Below are 7,280 nucleotides of genomic sequence, written 5' to 3'. Positions count from 1 at the left end.
AGGGGCAGGGCTGGCCAACAAAGCGCCGACAACTCAATGAGCCTCATCACAATAGAGGCTTTGTCCACCGGCGTAACGATCCCATGGCGCAAGAGCTGAGAACTTGCACCCCGGACCTTCGCCGCGGACCAACGGCAAAACAACCAACGGTTAGAGAGCATTGTGTTTTCCAACGGGTTGAACAAACATCCGAGTGGTCCCGCAATTAAATATAGTGTTAAAAATACATCTACTCATCTAAGGTGTTGTACAAAATGTAGGCTTGACCGACAAACCGTCACACCCGATTTTTTCTTGGACGGTAAATTCACACGTCACCAGAATTAGAAGAAATACTTTACGTAAAGAAAAATGTCAATGTTTCTATTTAAAAGACCTGATCCTATTTGAGGGCAAAATCCAAAAATTGGCAACATATGAGGTCTGGAATTTGTCTCCCACTTTTGTTTTAAGGCTAAATGCTAAAGCTAACTGTTTTTTTTCTTGTGTTACCTTTTGGTTGCACTCAAATGTATGTTAATGAGTAAAACTGGTACTTGAAAAACCACAAATATTTATTTTAAATTTACTACAATGTATATTCTATATTAGATTAGATAACTTTATTCATCCCATATTTGGGAAATTGCATTGTTACGGTAGCAAAAAGGTGAGAATACAGACACAGAAAAGACATTTTAGACATTAGGGGTTATTCTCTCTAAAACATATTTAAATTCATCAAAGCTCATGAAAACAAATAATAAATTATATTTAAAAATAATTTGGCAGATTTGATTTTTTAAACCGTTTTTGACCTCTATGGCTCTTTGACTCTCAGTTTAAAATCTTTGCTCTTTGTGTCTAAATTGTTCGCCACCTCTGTTATATATTCATTCAATAATACATTTTCCTTACCGTTTATCTTCACAAGGGTCATGGGGGTGCTGGAGCTTATTCCAGGCGACTGTGGCCAATAGGTATTTGGCCTAAATTGGTTTCCAGGCAACCAATATATACATATATCTGAAAGAGAGAGGAAAAAAATGTTTAATTGCCATTCTGCATGGTCGTTTGATTGGGAGTAGAAAGATTGTAAAACATTTTTTACTGGTTCCTGCTAGTAAAGAACGTAGCCAGTGAAGCAAAATCGGGATCACGCGAGCAAGAGATGACATTCCGAGACTCATTCCTAGCAGTAAAAGGACCGCTGCCCCTGACACGTTCGTGGCGCATTGTCGGGTAATTGAGGTCTTATCACTCCGAGAGACGTCGTTCCGAGAAAACAGACAATCAGGTGAGCCGAGCGTTTTCTCAAGCGGTGAGATTGCCGTAGCCACAATCATATGATTGATACGGTGGAGCCGTGTGTGGCCACCGTGGCTCAAAAGGCCACTTTTCACAGCGTTTTTAAACAACTTGTGTGGACGGGAGATGAAACTATTATTTACGTAGTAAAGCCTTGCTTTTCACGTGTTTTGCAGAGCAAGTCCTGACTCGATTCATCATAAACAACTTATAGCTAATTTATTTCTCTTCAGATTAAGATTTTTCTTCCTCTTTTGGGGGTTTGGATCTGGGGATTTTCTTTATCTCAGTCATCAGACACGGAAATAAAGCTGCAGTATATATAAAGGTGCGGTAGTATTCCTAATTATTGTCTTTTTGTGAGGAAAACAGCCTGAAAATAAATAAATAATAATAATTAAAAATAAATGAAATAAAAATACAGATAATAATTAAAAATAAATAAATAAAATAAAAATACGAATAAATAAATAAATGCAATACAAATAAAAATAATAATTAAAAATAAATAAATATAAAAATTAAAAAAATCAAATAAAATAAATACATTTTTTAAATAATAAAAGAAAAATATATATACGTTATTATTATTTATTTATTTTGCTTAATGTAAGTGCAGTTTTCAGCCCTATGTTTGTATATTAGTATTTCTATTATTGTGTATAAAGTTAAGGAAATTAAAAAAATAAAAACACCCCGTGTTTTCTGGACTATAAGTCACATTTTTTTGTAGTTTACTGTCTTAATACTCAAAAGCGACATCCATAAAAATGTTTTTCCTCTTCATTGTGTATTCTTTGGCTGGTGCAACTTATAATAATTTTAAAAAATCACATCATTCACTCATTTGCTAATTCTTTGCCATACACAATGCGCTCATTATTATTAATTATTATTGATAAGAGGGTGGCGCCCTGAGCGAGCAATGGCAAGCACAAGTGAGTGAGTTTTTCCACGTTTTATGCAAGATATCATTTTTTTTGTTCTTGAATTTCATTAATTGACGTCAAAATAAATTTTGTTTAGCGTTTTATCTGTTGACCGCATATCAAGTCTAATTTTTGCGCATATAAGCCGTACCCTTGATTAAGTCATATATTTTTTAGTTACAAATACGGCTTATATGCGAGAAAATACGGTATTTAAGATAGAAAAATAAAGCATCATAGACACTTGCCATGAAATTAGTGGGATTACTTCAGATGTCAGTTATTCCGAAAAACCGTATAGATAAGAAATGACCAAAAGTAGTTCAAGTAATGGTTGTGACCGCTAATCAAACCATAATTAGGCCCACCCTCTTCTTTTTTTTAAGAGAAGCCATGGAACTGTATCACAGCTCGCTAATGTCAATAAGTGTGTCAGTGCATCCCACTGCTCTGTCTCGCTCAATTACATTATATTAATATGGCGTGATTACAGCGAGAAGATTGAAGGAGAAATTTAATGTTTCGCAGCACGAGGGTGATAGTGATGATGGGGGGAGGGGTCTTCGGGGGGTAACATTTTGGGCCCGGATGAGGGATGGCTTCATCTGTTCTCGCTTGACTACACCATGTGTGTATGTGAGTGTGTGTGTGTGTGTGTGATGTTCTCGAGTGATGCCGTCGCACTGATAACTTGTCAACAAAATTCACATCAGGCAGTGTCGACGTTAATGAGCGTTCTGACGATTCACGCTGCTGACTTTTAATTAATTCCAAGACGACACCTCATATGACTCGACGACTAAGTAGTAAACACATAGGACACACAACAGCAGCCATATTGTGCGTTACACGCCTAGCTGCAGAATGATGCCAATAGTTTAATGTTTCTATGTAGAAAAAATAACTTGATTCAATTGAAACAAACCACACTGAGCCGTAGTTCAATGCCAAAGCCAATTTTATCAATATATCAACATGCATATACCGTATTTTCACGACTATAAGGCACACTTAAGTCTTATATTTTCTCCAAAATAGACAGAGCGCCTTATAATCCAGTGTGCCTTATATATGGAAAAAATAAATAAAATGTATCATTCATTGAGGGTGCGCCTTATAATGCGGTGCGCCTTATAGTCGTGAAAATACGGTATTCGGCCCAGGCCTGTGTGGGTTTTTTTCTGGGTACTCCAGTTTCCTCCCACATTCCAAACACATGCATGGACACTCTAAATTGCCCTTAGGTATGAGTTTGAGCATGATTGGTTGTCTGTCTTCTCGTGCCCTGCGATTGGCTGGACACCAATTCAGGGATGTCAGCTGGGATAGGCTTCAGCACCCCTTGCCACCCTTTTGAGGATAAATTGGTTCAGACTATGAACGAACAGCAACAATTCAGCTTGAATTTTTTTAGAAATATTTTTGTGGAAGGATGAGTTTGATTATTAGGCGAAGTTATGTTGCGTAAATTGAGTAGAATGGTTTTGAGTAACAGACAGGAACTTTCTCGGGTTTGATTCCCTTTCAGAAAAATGAGAAGAAACGCCACCGCAGTCTGTGATCTTGTTTCCCAGTTGACTCGTGTTCTCACGGAGGACAATGTGGGCATAATTAACAAGGCTGTGATGCGAGTGTTTTTTTTTTTTTTTTACCCCGACGTAAATGCGTATGTCGAATCTCTCGTCGGCGGCCCGGTGACGGATGGACAATTTTCTGATGAATCGGAACTCAACAAGCGGCTGCAACCAGACTGACGGCTCCCAGTTGACTTACAGAGAAAAGACAAAAAAAAAACGTTCTCAACCTGCTCATTGGCTGCCATTGATGGCGTTCCAATTTCAATTAATTGGGTTGGCCAAATTTGCTGATTTTAGGTCATGACCTAAAATGCGATGTCACGTATGTAGACGCTAGGCCTTATTTTAAATTACCAAAAGTAGTGACTTATAGTGAGATATAAACTTACTTTTACTTGAAATTGATTCATTGACAATGAATTCCGATATGTTTGCTAGCAGAAAAAAATATATAAAAATTGACGTTACCTATAAGAATGAGCCATATTTTTCCCAATGCCAGATTATTAAACCGTTCTGAGATAACTATCAAAACCTACTTATTTATGTGACCACTTATTCATGTTGACTACTCATCTACATTCACTATAACATATTTATTGTCGAATAATACTTAATTATTTATTACTTATTCATTGATTATTGCTTATTATAATTTATTGATTATTTATCTATGTGTTTGTTGTTGTGTTGACTATTTATTTATCATTCATTACGTATTTATCTATTATTTATCTATGTGTTTGTTGTGGTGTTGACTATTTATTTATCATTTATTATTTATTCATTATGTATTTATTTGTTGGTTGTTGTGTTGGCGATTTATTGATCATTTATTATTTATTGATTGATTATTTATCTATTTGTTTGTTTTGTTGACTAATTATTTATCATGTATTATTTATTTATTGATTATTTATCTATTAGTTTGTTGTTGTGTTAACTATTTATTTATCATTTATTATTTATTTATTGATTATTTATCTATTTGTTTGTTGTCATGTTTACTATTTATTTATCATTTATTTTTTATTTATTTATTATTTATTTTCTGTTTGTTGTTGTTATTTGTGCACTTGGTGGTGAACCTTTAAATCTCATTATACTTGCATAATGACAATAAAAACCATTCAATTCAATATCAACGCTTGATTCAAAATACTGAAACAATATCCAAGACCAATAATTCTTTGCATATCAATTTCTTTACCCGCATTGTGAATCCAGCTCAATATTTTTCACGGTCATAATTACTGCTAATTGTCCTATGCACACGATCTTAAATGTATTTATGCCTAATTGTATTTTTTTGATCAATCTCGTGGGTGGTCACAGCATACGACAGTGTTTCTATGTCGCCGAGCTAATGTATCAACCCCAGGGTAATTCATTACAATTAGCGGCGACTCATTAAGGTAAGTAATGCTAGCGCATAAGCCAAACAGCAATCTAATCAAAGACACGAGTCGGGCTTTCACTGAGGGAAACTCATAATAGAGAAGGACAACGGAAGCTAAATGTCATTTAAGGAATGCTTGGAAGCACCTCGTTTTGACTAAATTGCCCCGCGGGGAAGACGCATACGGTCACAGAATAACGGTAACGTCATGGCGCAGACGGGAATCACTTTCAGCTGATTAAGGCCATGCCCGCCACAAGATGGATGGATCTACAGTGGTACCTCGACATGCGAGTGGCCCGACATACGAGAAATTTGAGATATGAGTAACATTTCGGGCAAATATTTATCTTGAGATTCAAGACAAATTTTGATATACGAGCAGACAGCGGACGTGAGATGCTGCTCATAAGAACATCATGGCCACTGTCTTTCTGGTCGCAACTCCCTCGTGTAATGTCTCTATGGTCGCAACTCCCTCTTTGTAATGCCTCTGCGAGCACTGGGCGGAGCGTTGCATTTTTTCAGTGTTTTCCCCCGTTAGTCAGTGCGAATGGCGGAGCGTTCGCTAATACGAGAGGATTATATACTATTTCTCATTGGCAAGTGGTCGTGAGTTATCCTATTGTGAGGACATTTGTTTGCATAATTTTTGGAATATTTTGAAGGGAATACAAAAGCAAGCTACCATCGATAGGTTGCATCTGAAAGTCAGGGTGGAGGCGGGGCAAATAGAGCCAACCCGGGAGAAGAAAGGTATCAAAACTTAAAACAAAATTAGAATTAAGTTTAGCGTAATGTTAGATTCAACTTATTTTTGAGTGTATCTGCATCGTAATCCAAGTTCATTTACATTTTTTATGTTATATTACGAGTCCCCCCCCCCAGCCCCCTCTATGTCCCTCTCTCTCTACCCTCCACGAAATCCGTCTAATTATATAAACACATTTTATTACTATGAAACCACTTGTTATTTGATACTTTGTTAATAGATGGCAAATTTGAACAAATAAAACATTTTTTCCAATCTGACATCCTGTTTTTGGTGTTTTTTTTTCAGAGGGTTGGAACAAATTAACTAGTTTTTAGTTCATTTCAATGGCAAACGTTCGTTTGAGTTACGAGAATATCAACATACGAGCTTAGTCCCGGAACAAATTAAGCTCGTATCTCGAGGTACCACTGTATTTTGTTGTTTGTCATTCTCGTGGAATTATTCCAAATGTCGAAATGTTAACAGATCTTTTAACTGGACTGATTTCCAGTGATGTTTGTCCAGGAGAAAGATCAATGTTCCATCAATATACACGTATACACATTGTCAGCACATTCAGTAAAGGGAAGAAAAAAATCGCTTTCTCTCCATCTGTTGACCGAAACAAGAAAAAGCTCCGACTCAGGCGTTGTCAAGCTCCATTAACCGGGAAAATGTCCCTAAAATCTGGACAACAATTAAGAGCCAACACTAATTAAGATCATTTTAGAGCTTGCGATGCGCTGACGGTGCTTTGTTGTTGCCATATCCGAACCGGAAAGACATGAACGCACAATAAGGGGAGTCTTGCTGAGGCCATTAACCCTCCAGTTCGTTTCTTTGGTTGCGCCAAACATGTTCATTGGTCAATTTGAACAGCAGGCGGTATGATGGTTGAAGAAAATATTGCAATTTATTTGTCCTGTAACGATGAATTTGATTAGAAAAGAAGCTTCGAGTTCAATGTTGCTGCTTCAAGTAATAATTTCAATAGATTGGGATTGTAATGGTTTGTTTTGAATATGTTGTATTTAGTTTCTCTGATTTATGATCCTTTGGCAAAACCATGAATATCCCGTACCATATTTTCTCGCACATTGACCGCCTCCACGTATAAGCCGTATCCTTCAAATTGCCTTAAATTCATTGATTCACCATTTTCACCTCCATATTCATGGTTTTAATAGGGGGTACAAATGTGTTACCTTGAAGGGAAAGTCTTAAGAAAAGTAGTGCAACAATGAAGTGTCCATTTTGTTCACGTTTTATGCAAGATACGGTAAAAAAATGTCTTGAGTTTCAATCATAGACGTCAAACGTCAACGTTGTTTACT

At 36.5% G+C, this 7,280-nt stretch overlaps 1 long non-coding RNA gene across 1 annotated transcript in view; it reads right to left on the bottom strand.

Moving 5' to 3' along the window:
- Window positions 1-895: 895 nt before the first annotated feature.
- The window catches only part of LOC144064642 (uncharacterized), a 26,804-nt gene continuing 20,419 nt past the window's right edge, over window positions 896-7,280 (bottom strand). Inside the window, exon 3 of the long non-coding RNA XR_013296855.1 lies at window positions 896-1,005. This is a non-coding gene — a long non-coding RNA (uncharacterized LOC144064642). The remainder of the gene's footprint in view (window positions 1,006-7,280) is intronic.

The sequence above is a fragment of the Stigmatopora argus genome, chromosome 2 (genome assembly GCF_051989625.1).
Source record: "Stigmatopora argus isolate UIUO_Sarg chromosome 2, RoL_Sarg_1.0, whole genome shotgun sequence".
Classification (NCBI taxonomy): domain Eukaryota; kingdom Metazoa; phylum Chordata; class Actinopteri; order Syngnathiformes; family Syngnathidae; genus Stigmatopora; species Stigmatopora argus.
Note: the sequence above shows the minus strand (reverse complement) of the source record. Positions and strands in the feature narration are given on the sequence as shown.